At 42.7% G+C, this 23,844-nt stretch overlaps 1 long non-coding RNA gene and 2 other non-coding genes across 3 annotated transcripts; all 3 read right to left on the bottom strand.

Annotated features, from left to right (window-relative positions):
• Nucleotides 1–14,427: 14,427 nt before the first annotated feature.
• On the bottom strand, nucleotides 14,428–14,565 carry LOC114807514. Its single transcript, XR_003755574.1, has one exon. It is a non-coding gene; the product is annotated as a small nucleolar RNA SNORA7 (small nucleolar RNA).
• Nucleotides 14,566–15,486: 921 nt separating this feature from the next.
• On the bottom strand, nucleotides 15,487–15,622 carry MIR31 (microRNA mir-31). Its single transcript, NR_034810.1, has one exon. It is a non-coding gene; the product is annotated as a microRNA mir-31 (primary transcript).
• On the bottom strand, nucleotides 15,610–22,088 carry LOC120638092. The gene is made up of 3 exons (XR_005659578.1): nucleotides 21,978–22,088; nucleotides 20,718–20,827; nucleotides 15,610–15,688 (listed from the first exon to the last, which is right to left on the bottom strand). It is a non-coding gene; the product is annotated as an uncharacterized LOC120638092 (long non-coding RNA).
• Nucleotides 22,089–23,844: the final 1,756 nt, after the last annotated feature.

Below are 23,844 nucleotides of genomic sequence, written 5' to 3'. Positions count from 1 at the left end.
TGTCCAAACCAATTATCTTGTATATACCCTAGCATTTAGTACAGTGCCTGACAGACACTTAGTAAGCACTTAGCGAATACCATAAAACAGGGAAGAGGTAACAAAACCCAAAGGAATAAAGGAACCACTACCACCAACAAATGGAAACAGTGTGAGCTGCAATTCGTTGCCGTTAAGGGAAGAGTTTTCAGGCTTGCCGTGGCTCCAACAGGTTCACCTCAGTCCATCAGTCACAACCCCAGCACGTCTGCCTCCCCCCTCCCCTGGCAACCCCTCCACACACACACACACACAAATCATGCTAGCACCTGCTACAGATTTGCTTGTATCCTCCCCAGTGCTTAGAACAGTGCCTGACACACAGTAAGCACCTAACGAATACCACAATTATTATTATTATTATTACAGATGTGCTGCACTGTTATCATCTCTGCCTCACTCTTGCAGGGCAAGTCTTTTCCCGGGTGGCAGTAGATGGGGAGAGTGGCAGAGTTCAACGTGGCTCTGATGGAAGAACATCCAGGGGCCATAGGCCTGCAGCTCCATCTTCTTTGGAAATAAGGAAACTTCCAGCTCTCAGGGGAAAAGACATCATATAAATCTGTTATTATTATCATTACTGTTGTGCCAATATTATCGCTATTGCATTTAAAAACTGTTCTCCCTTTTAATCGTCTTCAGTTTTCTTTTTTAAGGTGGTTTCCTGTCTGAGTAGTTTCTGGCCCATTATGTTTCCTAGAGGAAAAACACCAATTTACAAAGAAAAATACATTTTGGAATTATTTCTATATAGCCTTTTAGCAATTCTTAAACTTTTGCATTTCCTTTTTCAAACATTCCCTTGAGGAAACAAACATAGGGAGGAAATGAACTGTTGATGCAAGATAATGTGAAAATCAAACAGAAAACGGCTGATGGAGAGTTTGGAGCCTAGGGTGGGGAAGAGGGTCCCCTGCTGATAGAGATGCAGCTATGCTGCTCATGTCGCTCTTGCAAGCTTCTGCTTAGCAGAGCATATTCTCTATAGTAGCAACAGGAATAGCATTTATTGAAAGCTTACTGTGAGCAGCACCCTGCTCAGAGAACTGGGAAAGTACAGGGGTGGGAATTAGACACAGGCACAATCTAAGAATATAGGTGAGGGAGAAGACTGGAGTAAGCTTGTCCTCTGGACTGTAAGCTTCCTGTGGGCAGGGAATGTCACTGTTTATTATTGTATTGTACTTTCCCAAGTGCTTAGTACAGTGCTCTGCACACAGTAAGCTGCCCGGCTCATCTTCCCGCAGAAACGATCTGGGCATGTCACTCCCCTTCTTAAACAACTCCAGTGGTTGCCTATCAACCTCCGCTCCAAACAAAAACTCCTCACTCTAGGCTTCAAGGCTCTCCATCACCTTGCCCCTTCCTACCTCTCCTCCCTTCTCTCTTTCTACCGCCCACCCCGCACGCTCCGCTCCTCTGCCGCCCACCTCCTCACCGTCCCTCGGTCTCGCCTATCCCGCCGTCGACCCCTGGGTCACGTCCTCCCGCGGTCCTGGAACGCCCTCCCTCCTCACCTCCGCCAAACTGATTCTCTTTCCCTTTTCAAAACCTTACTTAAAAATCACCTCCTCCAAGAGGCGTTCCCAGACTGAGCTCCTCTTCCCCCTCTACTCCCTCTGCCATCCCCCCTTTACCTCTCCGCAGCTAAAGCCTCATTTTCCCCTTTTCCCTCTGCTCCTCCACCTCTCCCTTCCCATCCCCACAGCACTGTACTCGTCCGCTCAACTGTATATATTTTCGTTACCCTATTTATTTTGTTAATGAATTGTACATCGCCTTGATTCTATTTAGTTGCCATCGGTTTTTACGAGATGTTCTTCCCCTTGACGCTGTTTAGTGCCATTGTTCTTGTCTGTCCGTCTCCCCCGATTAGACTGTAAGCCCGTCAAACGGCAGGGACTGTCTCTATCTGTTGCCGACTTGTTCATTCCAAGCGCTTAGTACAGTGCTCTGCACATAGTAAGCGCTCAATAAATACTATTGAATGAATGAACAGTAAGCGCTCAGTAAATAATACTGAATGAATGAATGAAACAGACACATTGAACGTCACAAAACAAGACGACATTAAAACCACATACAAAATAGGGACAGATGTACAATACACAAAATAAAAACAAAAGTCAGTAGGGTGCTGTGGCTATAGGAGCAGAAATTCAGGCATCTCATTATTCAGCATTCAAGGCACAGCTGCACTCAATCAATCAGTGATATTTATTGAGGGCTTACCTTATGCAGAGCACTCTTCTAAATGCTTGGGAAAGTACAGTATAATAGAGTTGGTAGAAATGATCCCTGTTCTCAAGGCGGTTAGTGTAGTGGAGGAGACAGACATTAAAATCTATCAATTGGTAGTATTTATTGAGTGCTTTCTGTGTGCAGAGCAACATACTCAGCGCTTGGGAGAGTATGATACAACAATATAACAGACACATTCCCTGCCCACAGTGAGCTTACAGTCTAGAGGGGGAGACAGATATTAATAGAAATAAATACATAAATAAATTGTGGCTATGTACATAAGTGCTGTGGGGCTGGGACAGTGGTGGTGAATAAAGGGAGCCAGTCAGGGTTATTCAGAAGGTAGTGGGAAAAGAAGAAAGAAGGGCTTAGTCAGGAAAGGCCTATTGGAGGGGATGTGCCTTCACTGAGGCTCTGAAGATGGGGAGAGTAATTATCTGTCAGATATGAAAAGGGAGGGTGTTCCAGGCCAGAGGTAGAACGTGGGCAAGAGACCAGTGGTGAGATAGACAAAATGGAGGTACAGTGAGTAGGTTGGCATTAGAGGAGCGAAGTATTTGGGCTAGGTTGTAGTAAGAGTGTAGCAAGATGAGGTAGGAGGGGGCAAAGTGATTGAGTGCTTTAAAGCCTATGGTAGGGAGTTTTTTTTGATGCGGAGGTGGCCGGGCATAAATAAAGGCTACGTACATAAAAGCTGTGGAGATGGGGTGGGTGAGTATCAAAGTGCTAAAGGGTGATGTGGAGCAGAGGTGGGGAGAGACTTTAAGTGCTTAAAGGGTAAAGACCCAAGTGCATAGGTGATGAAGAAGAGAGACTGAAGATCTGGGGGAAATGAGAGGTTAGTCAGGGAAGGCCTCTTGGAGGAGGTGTGATTTTAGTAGCCACAGCAAGGGCTATCACAGCCACCACTCTTCCCGAGGTTTTATGGATGCCTCGTGCTGCAGGTGCTTTTCTCTTTCCCAACCGGAAAGGCACTTTATTTGGTCACAGTATGGGGAAGGGCGAGGGGGGCAAGGATGAGCAGGGAGATGAGGCTGCAGGAATGCAGTTTAATTCCTTGGGTAGCTAGCTTCTCTGCTATGTTGTCAGAGGGGTGAAACTGTGGATGGTGAATGCCTAATAAAGCCCTTCCATGGACCAAATTAGGGTGTCCTTTTTCATTAGCAATTGAGAGTGGTTTAAAGGGCTAAGGCCAGAGGTCAGCAACCTTCCTCGCTTCTCCTCTCCACCATCAAAGCCTTCTTGGTAGCAGCTGAGAGAAGCAGCATGGCCCAATGGCTCGAGCACAGGCCTGGGAGTCACTTAACTTCTCTGTGCCTCAGTTCCCTCAACTGGAAAATGGGAATTAAGACTGTGAGCACCATGTGGGACAAGAACCCGGTCCAACCTGATTTAGGTCATGCCCAGCCTAGACAGCAGTGGTGCTCCTATAGCCCATTACAGCTATGCTTGGCCAGGAGACATTTCTCCTTAATTTATCCTGTTTTCTTTCTCCCCTTCTTCCCCTTACCCTCTCACCCCCTCAGAGTTAAAAGTCAGAGGAGAGGTTTCTAATGTGATAGGACAATCAGTGTGACCATGATGCAGTGATAGTTGTTCATCTTCTCCCAAATTGAAGACCCAGGGGTTGGAAGGGTGCTGAAGTCAGGATCACACAGCCTGGGAGACTCAATTCTAATTTGTCAGCATGTGGGCTCATGCTGTAAAATGCAGTCACAAGTTGTTCCCAAATGATTTGGAACATTTTTATATGGTTTTTGTGAAGTGCTTACTGTGTGTCAAATGCCATTCTAAGTGTTGGGGTAGATACAAGTTAATTAGGTCAGACACAGTTCCTGTCCCGCATGGGCCTCACAATCTAAGTAGGAGAGAGAACAGATATTTAATCCCCATTTCACAGTTGAGGGAATTGAGGCACTGAGAAGTAAAGTGACTTGCCCAACGTCACAGAGCGAGCACCTGGCAGAGCCTGGATTAGAACACAGGTCCTCTGACGCCCAGACCTGCGCTCTTTTCATTAGGCCACACTGCTTTGGTTATAAATGAGAAAAGGTTGTAAATGAGAAAATGAAAACAATATTGTCATAACCTTTTGAGTATAAACACTGAATAAAGAATAAATAAGTGGATATAAATGAATATATAATTCTGTCACAATTACATAGAAACATCCAAACCCAGTGAAATCACCTCCCTTTGCTTTCCATTACAATAACAGCATTTCAAAATACTCACTCCCTTGGTTTCCAAATGTTTCTGATGCAATACAGAACAAATTCTCATACCTTATTTCCTAAACCTCCTATGAATTCCTGATCTCCACTTGGACAATCTCCTAGACACAGCGGCTGTATAGGCTGTTCTCTTTGTCCTTCAGATAATCCAACATTCTTTTGAAGTCACTCTTCATGTGCACCCGGGAGTTGTTAGTGCCCAAGGTGTTATTTTTCTGGGTCATCTCCTGCTTCTGAAGCTGAACCATCTGCTGATGGACTCCATTGAAGAATTTCTCAACTTTGACTTCACCCCAATAAACCTAGGAGTTTCTTTTCCGGAAGATGTTGAAGAGACGTAGGAGGATTTCATGCAGAGTAATTGAGGTGCTCCTCTTCTTCAGGAAAAGATGTGGGTATTCACTCTTCTTGGAAATTCTGAATTCTATCCTGTCCCTTAGACATTACAAGGAAATCTTCCCAACTATTTTAGACTGAAGTTTCAAACTCTTCCAATTGTCTCTACTTGGCTGGAAAGGAAGTCAATTATCAGACTAATTTGCAGGAAGGACTTAGGAAGCTTTCGTGTGGATATACACTGTGAAACCTGAGCTTCTGCAAGGATCCATTTGTTACGTCTTGATACTTAGATTTTCTTGAGGATGTTGGGTGTTCCACTATTTTCAACTCCCTGGGATTTGGGGCAAAAACACTTAAACGATTAAGCTGATTTCACTTTGTTTGCTGGATTTAATGTTTGTGAGATAATTTGCTAGAAAAATATATTGCCAAATACTTGTGTGCAGTACTTTGCTTCATTCTTAACCGTAACAAATTAGCCTATCTGCTCACAGATTTTGAGTTTAGGGATTCAAGGAAGGTCTTTCCCTTTGCTAAGAAGCAGGGTGACCTAATAGAAAGAGCATGAGCCTGGGAGTCAGATGCCCTGGGTTTTAATACGTGTTCTGCCACTTGTCTGTTGTGTGATCTCAGGCAAGTTACTTAACTTCTCTGTAGCCCAGTTAACTCATTTGCAAAATAGAGATTAAGTCCTCCATCCTTGGATTTAGATGGTGATGTGGGACAGGGATTTGTCCATCCTGATTTTCTTGTGTCTACTCCAGCGTTTAGAATAGTGTTTGATGCATAATAAACACTTAACATACACCATAAAAAATTCCAGGTTTTGATTGTAGAGGAAGTTGGAAAGATAAGAAAACGTGATTTTTTTTTCTCTTTTGAAGTGACCATGCACAATGTTAATCAACCTAGTCTTTCATTCTGACATTGTTTCTCATGTTTGGAAAGATTCTTATGGCTACCCCTTGCTTAAAGCTAACTGAGAGAACTGGAAATTATAAGCAAGTAAAATCGCACAGATAATTGAGCATCAAGCACCTGAGAACCAGCTAAATGATGAATATCTGAAGCAAGCAACCTTAACTAGATGAGGGAAAATGACTGCTCATTATGCGTTCTTAGAAACATTAGAAACTTTAGCATGAGGATTTAGTCCTCTAAGTTTGTTTTAATACATAAAGTCCAAGTTGGTAAAAAGATGTAGAACAGTGCTTGGCAAATAGTAAGAGCTTAACAAATACCCTGATTGTTATTATTATTATTACTATGTAATCAGGAGCATTTGAAAATGAGATAACTGTTTAAGAATCCAGATGCGTTTGTTTCTAAAAGATTCTTCCTTTAAGATACTTCTTAGTTAATCTAGTTAACATGAATGCAGATTGAAATTTGATGCACTAATAATATTGTAAGGTAATGCGTACTTTCTGATGATGAGATCCTATCCATGCATGAGTCAGCAAAGATCGTTCCATTCCGGTGATAATGCCTTGCCCTAAGTAGGACCTGTTGAGCCTGCCTCTTGGGAGCAACGCCTCTCTCAGTAGTGTACCCCAAGATGGCCTGTCTCTTACTGCAGTCTCCTAAAAGCCCATTGTTACCAAAGGACCTCCGGTGTTTGCCCTCCACAACCACCTCCACATCAAACAGAAACTCCTTACCATTGGTTTTAAATATCAGTAAACACCTAACAAATACCAATATTATTATTATTACTAGAAGACCAATGGGAAGACTGATTCAGGAGTCCAACTGTGGGATGATGAGAGCATCACAAACTATGAATCACACTATTTCCTTTTATAAAGTCCCAGAGGATCTCGTCCGTTACAAACTTGGCTTTTAATGTATTTGCAAGCAATCTACTGGAGAATTTGCTTCTGGATCAAGGTGGAGAAGATGGCTTCCTGAACTCCCAACATTTAGAGGAATGTAGATCCGGGTTGAAAGGAGGTGGGTGACACTTTAACAGGCAAACAACTCAACAAATTACTAAATCACTCTAACAAACCATAAATCTGTCATCCCTTTTCTCCAATATGGATCAAAGTGAAGTGAAATACATGGCCACAGGCTAGCTGTTCTGATTGCCCAAGAAATAACAGTTAAAATTTCTCTCAAAAACCTCCTAGAATGCATTTCAGATTATTTGAATGGCTGAGCCTACCAACAGTGCAAGATTACCTTTGCCTTAGGGCTGTGAAAACTTTTAACTTCAAATTCCAAGACTTTCCTCTGTTTTCAGATGGTGAGCAGATCCTTTTTACTGATATTTCTTTTTCCTTCCTAGTTAACTCCCTACCTTTTTTCAAAAGGAAGACAAAACAAATCAGTTATTTACATTAATAAGATAGTCAAAAACCTAGTGGAATCCATAGTGGGCTTGTTCAAAGAAATTGAAAATCATTATAACCAGTTTATTAGACTCAAACGAAGGCATTCAAACTTTGTGTCAGTAGAAGACAGTTCAACATCCAGGAGCCAGCTGGAGATTGAACATGTCATCCTGTAACATTCAACTGAGTGATCTCTGCAGCTCGCCTTCTAAATGGCTTCCTCTCTCTCCCTCCCACCCGCTGTCCTAATGGAAGAACAAGGATTAGAGTTCCGTGCTCTAGGATTTCAGCCTGCAATCAATCAACGGTATTTGTTGAGTGCTTACTATGTGCAGAGAACTGTACTAAGCCCTTGGGAGAGTATAGTACAACAGAATTAGCAGACACAGTCCCTGCCCATAATGAACTTACAGTCTAGAGGTGGAGAGAAACATTATATGATAAAATAAGTAACTTATAATATATAATTTAAAGATATGTACTTAAGTGCTGCAGGGGTGGGGGTTGGGAGAATATCAATTGTCCAAGGGTCACAGATAAGGGTAGGTAACAGGACTCCATGACAGCATTTAGCTCTGTGTTACAAATATACATTTTGGATTGTTTGCACGGCTTCCTTGGTGCAGGCCGATACATCACGTAGCTTGTGGGAAGTGTAGTAAAAGTAAAATATTTTGAAATGAGATGTCAATGTATTAGGCTCAAAGACATTCAAACATTCTGTCAGTAGATGGCAGTCCAACATCACTCTGTTCGTTTCAAAGCTACTAGCCAAACCTTTACCATTGGTGATTTCCTAGTTCATGCATCAGAGCATCCACTTTCACAGTTTTAAGGGTCTCCAGAGTTAGGCCTTCGACCTCTTTCCAGTCAGACTACGTGAAGCTGTTTGTGTCCCTTCCCTGGCTTTCCAGGGCTTTCCACACTCAAGTCACCCACCACCCAATTCTCTCCCCACAGATCTCTTGGCATCCCCTGCCACTTCAAATTCACACCCTTTCCCCCGTGCAGTTCCCAAACAATGGACCATGTCACCACATTGCAGATCCCACCCTCTTTTAACTAGGACTTCAAGTATAAAGTACCTTTTGGATACTAAAGTGCTGGAGCCTAGGGCATGAGAATAGCTGCAATGAGGCCCACCGCCTCTTTGCGTTGGAACCACACATGCAAAATACTGTCACCGAAATAGATCCAGAACAGAGGGAGGTGCTATGGGAGTGGAGATACAGAGAAGTGAGCCCAGGGGGCAGAAAACCTTGGGAATAAGAATGTCTGGTTAGGAAGAAGCAGAGAAGGAGTGTGCCCTAGTGGATGGAACATGGATCTGGGAGTCGGAAGGCCCTGGGTTCTGATCCTGGCTCTGCCCCTTGTCTGCTGTGTGACCTTGGGGAAGTCAATTCACTTCTCTGGACCTCAGTTACCTCATCTGAAAAATGGAGATTAAGACTGTGAGCCCTATGTGGGATGGGGACTGTGTCCCACCTGATTTAGTTGTGTCTATCCCAGCTCTTAATACAATGCCTGGCACGCAGTAAATGCTTAACAATTATGATTTAAAAAAAAAGAAACTATGGGGCAGGGCAGTATCCTGGCAAATTTGCTACATTTGAATTTGAACAGAAATGATTTCTGTCTTGCTGACATGGAGCCTGTTTTCCTTCAGACTGTTTGCCTGACTCTTTTCTGCTTAGGCAACCGTTTCTCTGCTTTTGCCTAGAGGGGGATCCCCACATCAGGGCTGACAAAGATTTTCTCTGGACACCAAATTGACAATCACGTGCAGTGTGGCCTAGTGGAAAGAGCCCAGGCCTGAAAGTCAGAAGACCTGGATTCTAGTTCTGATTCTGCCACTTGCCTGTGTGATCTTGGGCAAGTCACTTCACTTCTCTGGGCCTCCATTACCTATCTGAAAAGTGGGGAATAAATCTTACTCCCTCATACTTACACTATCAGTCAGTCTTCTTTATTGAGCACTTACTGTGCGCAGAGCATTGTCCTAAGTGCTTGGAAGAGTACAATATAGCAATATAACAGGCACATGCCCTGCCCACAGATGAGCTTATAGTCTAGAGGGAGAGACAGACATTAATATAAATTAATTATTAAGTGTAGACTGTGAGCCCCTCGTGGGACAGGGACTGTGTTCTACCTGATTATCTTCATCTTGTGCTTAGCACAAAGTAAATGTTCAACAAATACCACAATTATTATTATTATTCAGAGGTTGTATTCAGTGACTGATTAAATAAACTAGTACCTAAATAATACCCAGTGATGCATGCTAAATAAAATATGCTGCTATAACACTTTGACTTGGCTGATGGCAGATATCGTATATATTTATATTTTCAAGTTGTGTATCCATTTTGATTTGATTGCAAATTCTAAATGGGCTTTTTCTGTACTCTGCCCTCCTTTCTCTTCTCTCCCTCAAAGATGTTCATTAAGTGAATGGAATAGAAAAAGCTCCAATTAGGTACTTTATACCTGAAGTCCTAGTTAAAAATGTCTCATATAAAACATTTTATGGCACCATCTGTGCCTCAGAATGGCAAAGGGGAGGGAGAGAAAAGAAGGAGGAAGACAGACTTCTAGACTTATCCTCTAAGCTAATTAAGTTAAGTCTAGTTAATTATCAGATGCCAGATTTCAGTTGCTTAGTTGTTGCAGCCAATCAATCAGTGGTATTTATTGAGCGCTTACTGTCTATAGAGTACTGAACTAAGCACTTGGGAGAGTACAACAGAGTTGGTAGATGTATTCCCATCCCCCAATGACCTTACAGTCTAGAGGGATGTTGAATAAAGTCTTGAACATCAATTCTCTGCAAAGCTTCTGTGTTGAATGCTTGTGTTTCTGAATCATTTTTAAAAAAGAAGATTCTGACTGGTGATTCTCTGCTTTTGTTTGACTGAAGCTAATAGTGAATCCCCTCTGCCTATATACATGCAATAATTGTGGTATTTGTTAAGCACTTCCTACAAGTCAAGCACTGTAGTTTGCAGTGGGGTGGATACAAGCAAATCAAGTTGGATGCGATCCCTATCCCATATGGGGCTCACAGTCTCAACACCTGTCTTGCAGATGAAGTAACTGAGGCTCACAGCAGTGAAGTCACTTGTCCATGGTCACACAGTAGACATGTGAAAGAGCCAGGATTAGAACCCATGACTTTCTGACTCCCAGGCCCGTGCTCTATCCACTATGCCACGCTGCTTTATTATAGGCTTTATTATCAATTAGAAGAAAATGGTACACTGGAAAGCAAAAATTCTTACCAGGTCTACATGCACCTACTCCCTGCAAGGAACTGGAGTAAAAATTTTAGAGTTGCAGATGTTAGAAAGGAACTGAATAATTTTGACAGTTGCTTAACTTTATTGGATAGATAATCTGAGGGGACACTCACATTCCATGGAAATATCCTCCTTAAATACAAATAATCCCATTGTGCATTTCCTGAGACCTGCACTGTTCTATGCAGGAGTTACTGGAGCCTTCCTTATTGTTTGTACTCCTTAAATTCTCAAGAGGATCTGGTCAGAGCAGCCAGAAGCCATAGGCAAGGCTACTTTATGTCCCACCAGTGTCCTTTGGGTGCCTGCTTTCTGGACACTGCAGCTCTTGGGGCTCTGTTCTCGCCATACTCTGTGCACTGTGGGCCGCTTAGGCCGCTCAAGGCCCTGGAATGCTCCACCAGTATCCTCCAGGTATCTGCTGCCTCTCCACTGTGGCTCTCGGGACTCTGCTCCCAGCATTCATTCAATAGTATATATTGAGTGCTTACTATGTGCAGAACATTGTACTAAGCACTTGATGCCCTGGGCACCATGGGCAGGCCACCTGGACTGCTGCTGATTGCACCCCAGACCTTTCAACCAGATGGCCAAGTGTGCACCTCCTGCTGCCTCCCCACTGTGGCCCATGGCCTTAAGCATCCTCCTCTACCGGACCTCCTCATTGGCTTCAGAATCTACCCCAGCGCTTAGAACTATGCTTGGCACATAATAAGTGCTTAACAAGTACCATAATTACTATTATTATTATTAGACCAGATCTTCCTTGCGGCTCTTTTATCCGCTCCCCCTCTAACCTCTAAAAAGTATTCTCACTCCCCAGGCCTGCTCCGAAAAGGAACTTTTGCCCTGGCTTCGCCAGATGAGCAACCCACACTATGTAATCCCTTGCTCCTAGATACCAGTGGGTTACTTGGGCAACAGGCCAAAAACTTCCAAGAGTTTTCACCCAGAAAAGTTGAGAAATCTTTCTGATCAAGATCTTTGGCCAGATCCAATTGTCAGAAATCAATCCTAATTCCTAGAGTGCTGCCCCCTACCTAACTCTCCCAATTGCATTCCCCCCCCCCCCGGCCCCGCCCCCATCCAACAAGTTTCCTAGAGTTAAATGCTTCTTGACAAATGTACCTGGAAGTGTCTGGTTCCAGTTTCTAAAGGATTAATTGATTTCAAATAAACAGGTCAAACATACTGCCTCTGGGAAGATCATACTCAGATGCATTTTATCTATGTGGAACACAGATTTGGGTGTTTCCCAGGAAGTGTATTCATTCTTTTCACAAGACCTCATGTATGCAACCTTGTGAAAAGAATATGTAGTCATTTTTCTTTGAGGAAAGTGTTGGGTCTAAAGTTTCCAGTTATGTAGGTCTTTTCACCCAAGTATCTGAATGATTAGCATATTTTTTTTCTCCCACAATGGCATTGGGTTGCTACAAAACCTGATGATGAGTGGTGACCTCAAAACCCAACTTGTTCAGGAAAATGTATGCTAATCTCACAAAAGCAGAGTTTCATTTTTTATTTTTTTTTTGTGAATCTATATAATACTTCTCAGCACCTGCTAAAGTTGAAGATATCAGATTAGAACTGAAAGAAGTCTTTCTTCATGAATTGGCTAGTATTGTACTCTCAGTAGGCTTCAGTAGAAGTTTCTGACTTTTTAAATCATGTTCCTCTTCCTCTGTCCCAACAGTAGCAGATTTAGGGGAGGGCAGATTTGGTGACTCTCTGGAGCCACACTTTAAGGGTAATGACCCCAGAATCCAGCTCAAAGGGAAATGAACTCATTTTTCCATGAACGTTTTCAAAACTTTGTTCTTTCTTATGATTATGGACCAGGAAAAGGGAAATTGAAATAGCAAATGTGCATTATGCTTCTAGGTCCTCAAAATGAAGCCACGGAATTCTCCAGAGGACTATCTTGCCTGGGGCCCAAAGAACCCTAAGTTCACCTCTGTTCCAAGGCACTGCAAATCCTGGCTAAAGAGCCAATGTTCTCCATGGTCTTCGCAGGTTTATAAGACTTCTTAGTCCAAGAAGTCTCTTGGACAACTCTCCCTTGGAGAACTACCTCCACTCTTAACTTCAGATGTCAGACAATATTCTTGCTGTGTCAAAACATATTTTTAACCTTAACTCTGCATGCTGGGTAGTGAAGGTCTGAACTCCATAGAAAATCTGCCCTCACTTGCCCATTCAGGACACCCTCTGGGCTAACTGTTCAGTGGCGCGACATGCTTACAATTGAGCAATAGACTTTGGCACCCTGTCAGTGGTTCGGGAAAGCTGCCAAATAGAGTGGGTTTGGGAGGGACGACACTAGCTGGCTTTAATAAAGTATTAAGATTGGCCCTTTATGTCCTTGCATGCCAGCTCAGTTGGAGCCTAGAAGAGACACCTGCTCTGAATACTTTAAAATTAGAAGAGAAGGGTGAATATTTCCTTATATTGACAAAATAATAGTGATTAGAACTTTTAAAATATTCACAATTAGATGGACAAATGCCAGAGAAAGCAGACTTTTTCCTCACGCAGCTCCTCAGTACGTGATCAGTGATGAGAAAGAGCCTCTCTAAGTGTCACAGTGAACTGAATATTTTTGTTAGCAGGCAAGTGCATAGGAAGCACAAAATGCAGGAGTGAAATGTCCCCTATGTTGCCTGACTATTAATTTTTCTGGATTCCAGACACATTAACTGCCCCCAGTGCTGAACTTTGTTTTAAGCTGCACGCCTTAATCAGACAAAACAAAATGCTCAAGTTATATCTTGGCTTTGAGGAATAACATGTCCTGGTTACAAAGAAAACCAATTATGCTGAGCTTGCTGCCATAATTCCTTCTTCCATTGCTCTAGTTCTGTGGGGATAAAGATAGAACAGAGAAGAACATTTAAATTGGCATGTACCTTTCCTGCTGATGGTGACCTCTATTGCTGCCATCCTGAGCTGGGACAAGCTGTGTACGCTGTCCTAGCAAAGCAGCCATTTAAAGGGGCCATTCCACTTTTAAAATGTTGGTCCCGTTACAATGACCAAACATAATTATTTAGGGGGTTAGGGTTGGCCAGACCATGAATTTGTCTATCCCAGCATGGTTCAGGCTGCCAGGGTGGGCCCTGACAATCTGGCCAGTATAGGAGCTCTAGTAAGTTGGAAGGGCATCCAACCACAGTCTTGCTAGTCTGGTTACATGTGCTCTAATATCTAGTCTTGGAAAAAGTACTCAAGAAAACCTATGCAAGAAAACATTTTAATGGCAATAGGACAATCAATAAATCAATCAACCTATGGTATTTATTGAGTGCTTACTATTTGCAGAACACCTTACTAGGTGCTTGGGAGAGTATAATACAACAGAACAGGTATAGATGATTCCTGCCCATAAAGAGCTTACAGACTGAATGGGGAGACAGACACTAAAATAATTCATAGATCGATATGGACATAAGAACTGTGGTGCAGGGAAAGGCACGGATATTAAAATGTTAAGGAGTATCACACCCAAGTACATAGATGATGCAGAAAGGAGGGATTTGACAGTGAAGTGAGGGCTTAGTGAGGGAAAGTCTCTTGGAGGAGATGTGATTTTAGTAGGGTCCTGAAGATAGAGAGACTGGTGATCTGTCAGATATGAAAGGGGAGGGAGTTCCAAGCCAGAGAGAGGATATGGGAAGGGGGTCAGTGGCAGGATAGATGAGATTGAGGTACAGTGAGTAGGTTAGCATTAGAGGAGTGAAGTGTGCAGGTTGGGCTATAGTAGATAAATGAAGTAAGGTAGGAAGGGGAGAGCCAATTGAGTGTTTTAAAGGAATGTCTGTTTGAGGCAGAGATGGATGAGCAAACTCAGGAGGTTTTTGAAGAGAGAGGAGATGTGGACAGCCTTCACCTTCGACTCTTTCCCATGCCGCTGCTGCCCAACACAGGTGAGTTTTGACTCGTAGCAGATTGCCTTCCACTCGCTAGCCACAGCCCAAGCTAGGAATGGAATGGGTATGCCTCTGCTTGGCACTCCCTCCCTTAACCGAGACTGGTAGAGTACTAGAAACTCTCCAGGTGCTATCCTGAGAGGACTTGGGAGAAGCTTGCAGCAGTCATTTGTATTATATATAAAGAGGTAGGCAGAGTTACTACAATTTTTCTAGAAAATAAAGGTATGGTGGCATGTACAACAGAAGGTTTAGAAACTATATCTGTAGATATAGGGTATGCCACTGAACTCGAAAATGATTTTATCCAGTAAAGCTGATAGCTAGAAAAGCAATTTCCCTATTACTGACCTGAATTTCTTTTTTGAAGGGTGGGAATCTAGCTAGAGTTGCACATGGCAATGGATTCTTGAAAGCTTTCTCGGACAATTTCCAGCTCCTTGTGGGTAGGAAATGTGTATCCTCTCTCTGTGGTACTGTACTTTCCCAAGTGCTTAGCACAGTATTCTGTACCCACTAAACATTTAATAAATACTACTGATTGATTGATTGATTGATCGATCTCTAGGACTATTAGGCCATGTCTGAGTTTTTTAGTCTCACCTTTTTAGGGTCCTACTTTCATCTTTCAGTGCCCAGAGTGCTGAAGAGAGAAGCTAATCCTAAAACCATGTAGGTGGAGACAGAAGATCCTTTAAAACATCAGAACAGAAGTAATGGAAAACATTGCTTCTCCATATACTCTGCAATAGGACTTTCAAGGGTTTCAACCCATTTCTACACTTAAAAAATCTTATTGTTGTAAACAGGAGATATTGTAAATAGGAGATATTTCTGCACAAGTTTGTAGGAAGCCCATAAGCACCTCTGCTTTACTACCACAGTCTAGTGGGTCACATTTCTGGTATTAATTTTAACTCACTATAAATAGGAAGACCTTGAGATGAAGTGAACATTTCTTTCTTTAAAATAGATTATTGATTAATGATGAGGATAAGGGAGACAAGAGTTTCTTGCAGGTTAACTTCTTGGTCTCCAGGGAAATGTGAATGTGATTGTAAAAATCCTCAGTAAACAGAAGAGATAGGGAGAATTAAAGCTGGCCATGGCTGCTGATAGACAAGAAAGATGACAACATGTCGGCATAGCAGGTTCTTAACTCAACAGCTATGCCAACATCTTGCCTTCTCTCCAGCTCTGAGTTAATAGAAGCGATTCCTTTCTTTGGCAAACTTCAATGTCCGTAGTCTTTACTGCACTGGTTTCACCTGGGAAAGGGAAAAAGCACATGTTATTGAAATATAAAAAGAAAGTCTTCATTTCTTTGTGTGTGTGTTTTTTTAATAGGGATTTGATCTAAATGGACCAGGAGAATGTTTATTCCCTACTTGTGAAATGGCAGAGGGAAAACTAGCCATACAAAAACTTTAGGTCAATAGACCAGTAAGCTGACGATAGCTAATTATAGCCCATTAGGTTTGCATTTACTGTAACCAGGGCAGCATAATGGTCCTTGGTTTTTTTTCTAATTGCTCTGTTTTGCAAACTGTCTGCCATTTAGTTGCATCTAAACAACAGCAAATGCATGCAGCAATATTGCAGTATAAAAATATGCTCTAAAAATGTTTCCTAAAATAGAAAACTTGGCATCATCACCATGATAAGCTTTTCACACAGTATATGATGCAACTAATGCAACAACAACTTCAATATGGGATTTAAACTTCCTTCATACCTCCCAGATAATTAGAAAGTCCCTGTTTTCCCCAGCTTCCTGATAGTCTGTTGTTTAAAAGAAAATCACTCAGGTATTAGGAGGGAACAGGTCTATCAGTTCTGTTATATTGTACACTTTAAAGTGCTTAGTCAAATGCTTAGTCAAGTGCTCTGCACATCATAAGCACTTAATAAATGCCATTGATTTATTTATTGATTGATTAGTTAGGAACCTTGGCCAAATAAGTCTTCTCCAAATTGTTGACCCGAGACATACTCAAGAATACGTTTCAAGCACCATATTCCATCATTGCTTCAAGAGAGTTTTTCTTTTAATTGGTTGGCTGCAGGCAGCTCAGGAGAGTCACGACTCATACCCTCCTTCAGCTTTCTAGGCAAACACATCTCTTCAGAACTCCAGAGCCACCCAAATCTGTACCATAGGCAGACACTAAAGTTATAGCTCTGAATGGAGGAATGGTAAGTACCATTCAGGCAACTGTTTGGTTCAATTAGAACAGAATTCCAATAATAATGAATAATTATGACATTTGTTAAGCACTTACTTCATGTCACACACTTTTCTAAGCATTGGGGTAGATACAAGTTTATCAGGTCAGAGACAGTCCATGACTTACATGGGACTCACAATCTAAGTGGCAGAGCTGGGATTAGCTCCTTCCCCACAAAAGAGGAATGACGCATAGCAGTGAAAAAGATTATGTTTTCTGATGTCTTTTGGTCAGAACTGGAATATAATTCACCTTTAATATACGACTTCTTTTTATGCATGCTGGGCTGAAAATTTTCAAAAACAGTATTATGGAAAAATGTGTGATTCAATCAAAGGCATAGCTGGGGGAAGTGGGAGAAGGAACATCCAGTGAATGTGTTGATTTGGCTGCTGGGAATAGAGAATTTAACAAGATGTGTATAAAGCTGTGCTCACTGATACAAAATAGATGTGAGATTATCTCATCTGGGGCTGGAGGGGAGAAGGATACAGTGGAGAAGACCAAGCCCTCTCCTGACTGGCAAATTACCCTGGAAAATGTTATTGCCATATCTTTAAAATGTATATTATAAATCATTTATTAATATTAATGTCTGTCCCCACCTCTAGTCTGTAAACCTGTTGTGGGCAGGCAATGTGTCTGCCAAATCTATTGCACTGTATTCTCCCAAATGCTTAATACAGTGCTTTGCATATAATAAGCACTCAATAAATACCCTGTCGCCTTGCCTCTCCCATCTCTTGCCCCCAGTGATCTGGCTACCTACTTTACAGAGAAGCAGCGTGGTACAGTGGAACGAGCGTGGGCTTGGGAGTCAGAGTTCATGGGTTTGAATCCCAGCTCCGCCACTTGCCAGCTGTGTGACTTTGGGCAAGTCACTTAACTTCTCTGTGCCTCAGTTACCTCATCTGTAAAATGGGGATTAAAACTGTGAGCCCCACGTGGGACAACCTGATTACCTTGTATCCCCCAGCGCTTAGAACAGTGCTTTGCACATAGTAAGCGCTTAACAAATACCCCCATTTTTTACTGAGAAAATTGAAACTATCAGGCATGATATCCTTAAAATCTCCCCACCTCCTCTCCAGTCTTTCCCTTCTTCTGCCCTTCTTCAATTCTCCCATCCTTCCCAGCAGCATCTCAAGAGGAGATCTCCTGTCTTCTTTCAAAATCTACCCCCTCCACCCCATCCCTTTGCACCTTATCAAAACACTTGCCCCCTCCCGTGTTCCCTCCCTGACCACCATCGTCAACTGTTTGCTCTCCAATGGCTTCTTCCCCACTGCTTTCAAACATGCTCAAGTCCCCTGTATCTTAAAAAACTGCTCCTTTGATACCACGGCTCCCTCCAGTTATCGCCCCATCTCTATCTCACCATTCCTCTCCAAACTCCTTGAACAAGTTCTCTACACCCACTGCCTCAAGTTCCTCTCCTTCAATTCTCTCCTTGATCCTCTCCAATCTGGCTTCCATCCCCTCCACTCCACAGAAACCACACTCTCAAAGGTCACAGATGATCTCCATCTTGCCAAATCCATCCTTATTCTTCTCAACCTCTCAGCTGCTTTCAACACTGGTGGTCAACAGTGACCACCCCCTTCACTTGGAAACATGATCCAAACTTGGCTTCACTGACACTGTCCTCTCCTGGTTCTCCTATTATCTCGCTGGCCACTCATTCTGAGTCTCTTTCACGGGCTCCTCCTCTACCTCCCACCCCCTAACTGTGGGTGTCCCTCAAAGTTCAGTTCTGGGTCCCCTTCTATTCTGGGTGTCCCTCAAAGTTCAGTTTTGGGTCCCCTTCTATTCTCCCTCTACACCCACTCCCTTAGAGAACTCATCCACTCCCATGGCTTCAGTTACCACCTCTCTGTGGATGATTTGCAAATCTACATCTCCAGTCCCGATTTCTCTCCCTCTCTGCAGTCACACCTTTTCCTCCTGCCTTCAAGACATCTCTACTTGGATGTCCTGCCGTCACCTAAACTTAACATATCCAAAATTGATTTCTTTTTCTTCTCACCCAAACTCTGCCCTCCCTATACTTTCCCATCACTGTAGATGGCACCACCATCCTTCCTGTCTCACAAGCCCATAACCTTAGCATTATTCTTGACTCCTCTCTCTCATTCAACCCACATATTCAATCTATCACTAAATCCTGTCAGTTCAACCTTCACGACATCACTAAAATCTGCCCTTTCCTCTCCCTCTAAAATGCTACTACGTTAATCCAAGCACTTATCCTATCTTGCCTTGATTATTGTATCAGCCTCTTTGCTGTCCTACCTGGCTCCTGTCTCTTCCCATTCCAGTCTTTACTTCACTCTGTGGCCTGGGTCATTTTTCTTCAAAAACGTTGAGTCCACATTTCCTCACTCCTCCAGAACCTCCAGCGTTTGCACATCCCCCTCCACATCACGCAGAAACCCCTTACCATAGGCTTTAAAGCACTCAATCACCTTGCCCCCTCCTACCTCACCTTGCTATTCTTCTACTACAACCCAGACTGCACACTTTGCTCCTCTAATTCCAGCCTACTCACTGTACCTTGATCTCATCTATCTCGCCGCTGATCACTCGCCCACAACCTTACTCTAGTCTGGAACGCCCTCCCTCTTCCTGACAGGCAATTACTCTCCCCACCTTCAAAGCCTTATTGAAGGCACATTTTCTCGAAGAGGCCTTCCCTGACTTATCCCTCATTTCCTTTTCTCCCACTCCCTTCTACATTGCCCTGACTTGCTTCCTTTATTCACCTCCCCACCGCCCCCATCGCCCCTACTCCCCAGCACTTATGTACATATCCGATATTTATTTCATTTGAATTAATGTCTGTCTCCCCCTCTAGACTGTAAACTCATTGTGGGCAGTGAATATGTCTGTTATATTGTTTTGTTCTACTCTCCCAAACTCTTAGTACAGTGCTCTGCAAACAATAAGTACTCAATAAATACAAGTGATTGATTAATGATGGTGACAAAAAGCCAAATAAGTGTGCCTCAATTAGCATGTTAACGTGCCAGAATATCTATTAAAGTGTGATGTGTTCATTGTATTTCAAAGGATTTGAATAATTTCTGCAGTGCTCACATACATAGTAGATACACAATTTTCCTTTTCAGGTTAAAATTAATTCAGGCTCCCAGTATTTGACCTGTATACATACTAAATCAGACTCCCATAAACATAATTTTAAAGCAAGTTAAAATATTACTTTGCCTGAAATGGCAAATAAACACATTGATACCGTTACAGTAGGAAGTGGAAAATTACTTTCAAGAACTTAAAAACATTCTCTGAGCTTCTTCAAGGGTTTCCTCTGATTAAAATTGTTTCCCTTATTATTATTCAAGTTAAATGACATTAACAGGCCATTTAAGATTCATTCATTCTTTCTTTCATTCATTCAATCATATTTATTGAACGCTTACTGTGCACAAAGCACTGTACAAAGCTCTTAGGCGAGTACAATGTAACAGCAAACACACATTCCCTCCCCACAAAGAGCTCACAGTCTCGAGGGGGAGGCAGACATTAATATAAATAAATTAATTAATTATAGATATATACATATGTTCTGTGGGGCTGGGAGGGAGGGTGAATGAAGGGGCAAGTCAGGTTGATGCAGAAGGGAGTAGGAGAAGAGGAGAGGAGGGCTTAGTCAGAGAAGCGTTCTTGGAGGAAGGCTTTGAAGTGCGGGAGAGCAATTATCTGTCTGATATGAGAAGCTAGGGCATTCCAAGCCAGAGGCAGGATGTGGGTGAGAGGTTGGTGGTGAGATAGACAAGACTGAGGAACAGTGAGAAGGTTAGATAATACAGGAAACAAATTTCTGAAACATTATAAATAGCTTTGAACCTCACCCACATCCCCTAAGTCCCCCAAACAGTCTTCTTTCTCCTGCATAGATCATCTGCAGCTGTTCCAAGACATTATGGTTCTCCTGGGCTAGATGCAAAGTTACATAGCCTCGACAGTGCCCTCTCTGCTGACTCATTTTTCTGGCTCCCTTATTCCTCCATGTCTCTTGCAAATCACCAATCCCCAGTCCAGGATCACCTACCATAGTCTGCTTCCTCTGCTCCTGCAATATTACAGCTAAGTGCTTTGGGTGGAAATCCAGGAACCAGGCTGAATTCTTCCACTTTGGATTTACCATCTCTTGTTATAACTCTGAAAAAAGAATTAATAGTGAATAATTGTGGTATTCATTAAGCATCGTACTAAGTGCCGGCATTGATACAAAATAATCAGGTTGGATATAGTCCTGTCCCACATGGGGCTCACAGTCTAAGTAGGAGGAAGAACATTTTCCAGATAAGGAAACTGAGCCACAGAGAAGTTTAGTGACTTGCTCAAGGACACAGCAAGCCAGGGGCAGAGCCAGGGTTAAAACTCAGGTCCTCTGACTCTCAGGCCCATGCTCTTTCCACTAGAACACGTTGGAAAAAGCACTTGAGTACTCCCTCAAGCCCCTTCGCCCCCACAGCACTTATGTCCAGATCTTAAAACTCTGTTTCTACTCCCTTCCTGTAATTTATTTTAGTACCTGTTTCCCTGGCTACTTCTATTTGATCTCCCAAGCAGTCTGTCCAGGGCTCTGCACACAGTAGACTTTAAGTTGCTTGACGGCAGGGATCAGAGATCACTTCTGCCTAACAATGTGAATACTAATAACGATGATACTTATTTAAACATTTAGTGTGTGCAAAGCACTGGGGTAGATACAAAATAATAAGATTGGACCCAATCTCGATCCCACACAGGGCTCACCATCTAAAAGGAAGGGAGACTAGAAAGGAGTGCTCTCATGGTATTAATTAATGATGATAGTCTCTTATTCAGGAGGCAAGTGACAGAGTGGGATGAGAATCTGGATGTCCTGTCTTCCAATCCCATGCTCTTTTTTAATGATATTTGTAAGCATTTACTTTGTGGCAAACACTGTACTAAGTGCTGGGGTAGATACAAGCTAATCAGTTTGGACACAATCCAAATTCCACGTAGGGCTCACAGTCTTAATCCCCATTTTAAAGATGTGGTAACTGAGGCACACAGAGAAGATAAGTGACTTGCCCAAGGCCACGCAGCAGACAGATGGCAGAGCCAAGATTAGAACCCAGGTCCTCTGACTCCCAAGTCAGTTATCTTTCCACTAGACAACTACACCTCCCTCACTGACTCCCACAACTATAGCCCTCACTGGCTATTTTTACTCTTCTCAGGCTACAGTCTTTGTCCAAGTTTTTCTACTCACATAGCCTTAATTATCACCTCTATGCTGATGATTCCCAAATCTACCACATTAGCCTTGACCACTCACCTGCTTTACAATCTCATATTTCCTCTTGTTTCCAGGCTATCTTCAACTGGATATGTGGAGTCCTCTAGACTGGAAGCTCTGCTGTGTTGTACTCTCCCAAACACTTAGTATAGTGATCTGCACACAGAAATGTTCAATAAATAGTGTTGATTGATTGGATAACTTGTGAGCACTTTAAACTCATTATGGCTAAAACTGAGCACCTTATCTTCTCTCCTAATCCAGATCCTGGAGTTTCATGTACAGCATCTACCCCAGAGTTTAGCACAAGTCTTGCCCCATAGTAAGCGCTTTAGAAATATCACTATTTTAACAATAACAATAACATCATCTCTGTTCCAGAAGCTAGCAACCCTGGTGTCATTTTTGATTGTTGTCTTTCACTCTCACATTTAATGAGAAGCAGTTGGATCTAGAGGAAAGAGCTCAGAATGAATAAGTAGTTAGACGGCATGCATCCCGTTCCTGGCTCTGTCACTTGCCTGTTGTGTGACCTAGGGCAAGAGCAAGTCATTCATTCAATTGTATTTATTGAGCACTTACCGTGTGCCAAGCTCTGTACTAAGCGCTTGGGAGAGTACAATACAATGGTAAACAGACATATGCCCTGCCCACAATGAAGTCACTTAACTATTTGTGCCTCAGTTTCCTCATCCGTAAAATGGGGATAAGATGCCTCTTCTCTCTCCTCTTTAGACTCTGAACCCAATGTGAGACAGGGACTGTGTCTGATCTGATTTTGTTATAACTGCCCCAGCACATGGTTTACAGTAAGCACTCAGCAAATACAACAAGTATTGTTACTATTATTTAGTCTGTCACTATATCCCAGGGGCTTTTCCTGCACAATATTTCCCTTCCTCTCCTTACTGGTTTAGGCTATCAATATCTCCAGGCCAATTTATTACATCTGCCTCCTTATTGGCCACCCTGCCTCCAGCCTCACCATTCTTCAGTCTATACTACACTCTGCTGCCTGGATTATCTTTATAAAACCTCATTCAGAACACAGCACTCCCCATTTCTCTTTGCCTCAAACAGATGCCCCTGACCATTGGATTAATTATAATAGTGGTGTTTGTTAATCAGTTACTATATGCCAAGCACTGTGCAAAGCTCTGGGAGAAATACAGTATAAGCAGATTGGACATAATCTCTGTCCCACATGGGGCTCATAGTCTAGGAGGGAGAACAGGTATTTAGTCCCCATTTTACAGATGAGGAAACTCAGGTACAGAGAATTTAAAGGACTTGCCCAAGATCACACAGCAGGCAAGTAGAGACCTGGGATTAGAACCCAGATACTCTGACTCCCAGGCCCGAACACTTTCCATTAAGCCACACTGCTTCTCAGCTCTTCTCCAGCTCTTTCCATTTTACAGACCCAATCTCTTCAACCACTACACTAGAGCTTGCTCTCTTCACTTCTCTCAAGTTAACTTTCTTAGTGTGCCTTTCTCTTAACTCTCTTACCTTCAATCCCTTGTTCATGCCATTTTCCCTGTCTGAAATTTCCTCTCCCTCTCCCCACCCTCTTCTCTCCCTTCAAATCCACCAGATCAATTCCCACACCCCCATCTTCAAAGCCCACTTCCTCCAAGAGGCATTACCCAACTAATCTCCCCCTAACTGGTCTTGTCTTTCCAGCAATCAATTAATGGTATTTATTGAGTGCATACTGTCTACAGAGCACTGTGGTAAGTGCTCGGGAGAGTGCAGTAGAATAGAGCTGGTTGCCACGATCCACAAAGGACAACATTTTTCTAGTTGGTGATTTAGTCTGTTTCCATTCACCAACCCTGTCAAATAATGCAAATGTGAGTCTTCATACTCAGAAATTTGAAACTGTCCCCACCAGCGTTTGAGC

This window comes from Ornithorhynchus anatinus, chromosome X2, assembly GCF_004115215.2.
Source record: "Ornithorhynchus anatinus isolate Pmale09 chromosome X2, mOrnAna1.pri.v4, whole genome shotgun sequence".
Classification (NCBI taxonomy): domain Eukaryota; kingdom Metazoa; phylum Chordata; class Mammalia; order Monotremata; family Ornithorhynchidae; genus Ornithorhynchus; species Ornithorhynchus anatinus.
This window is presented reverse-complemented; position numbering and strand designations above follow the sequence as displayed.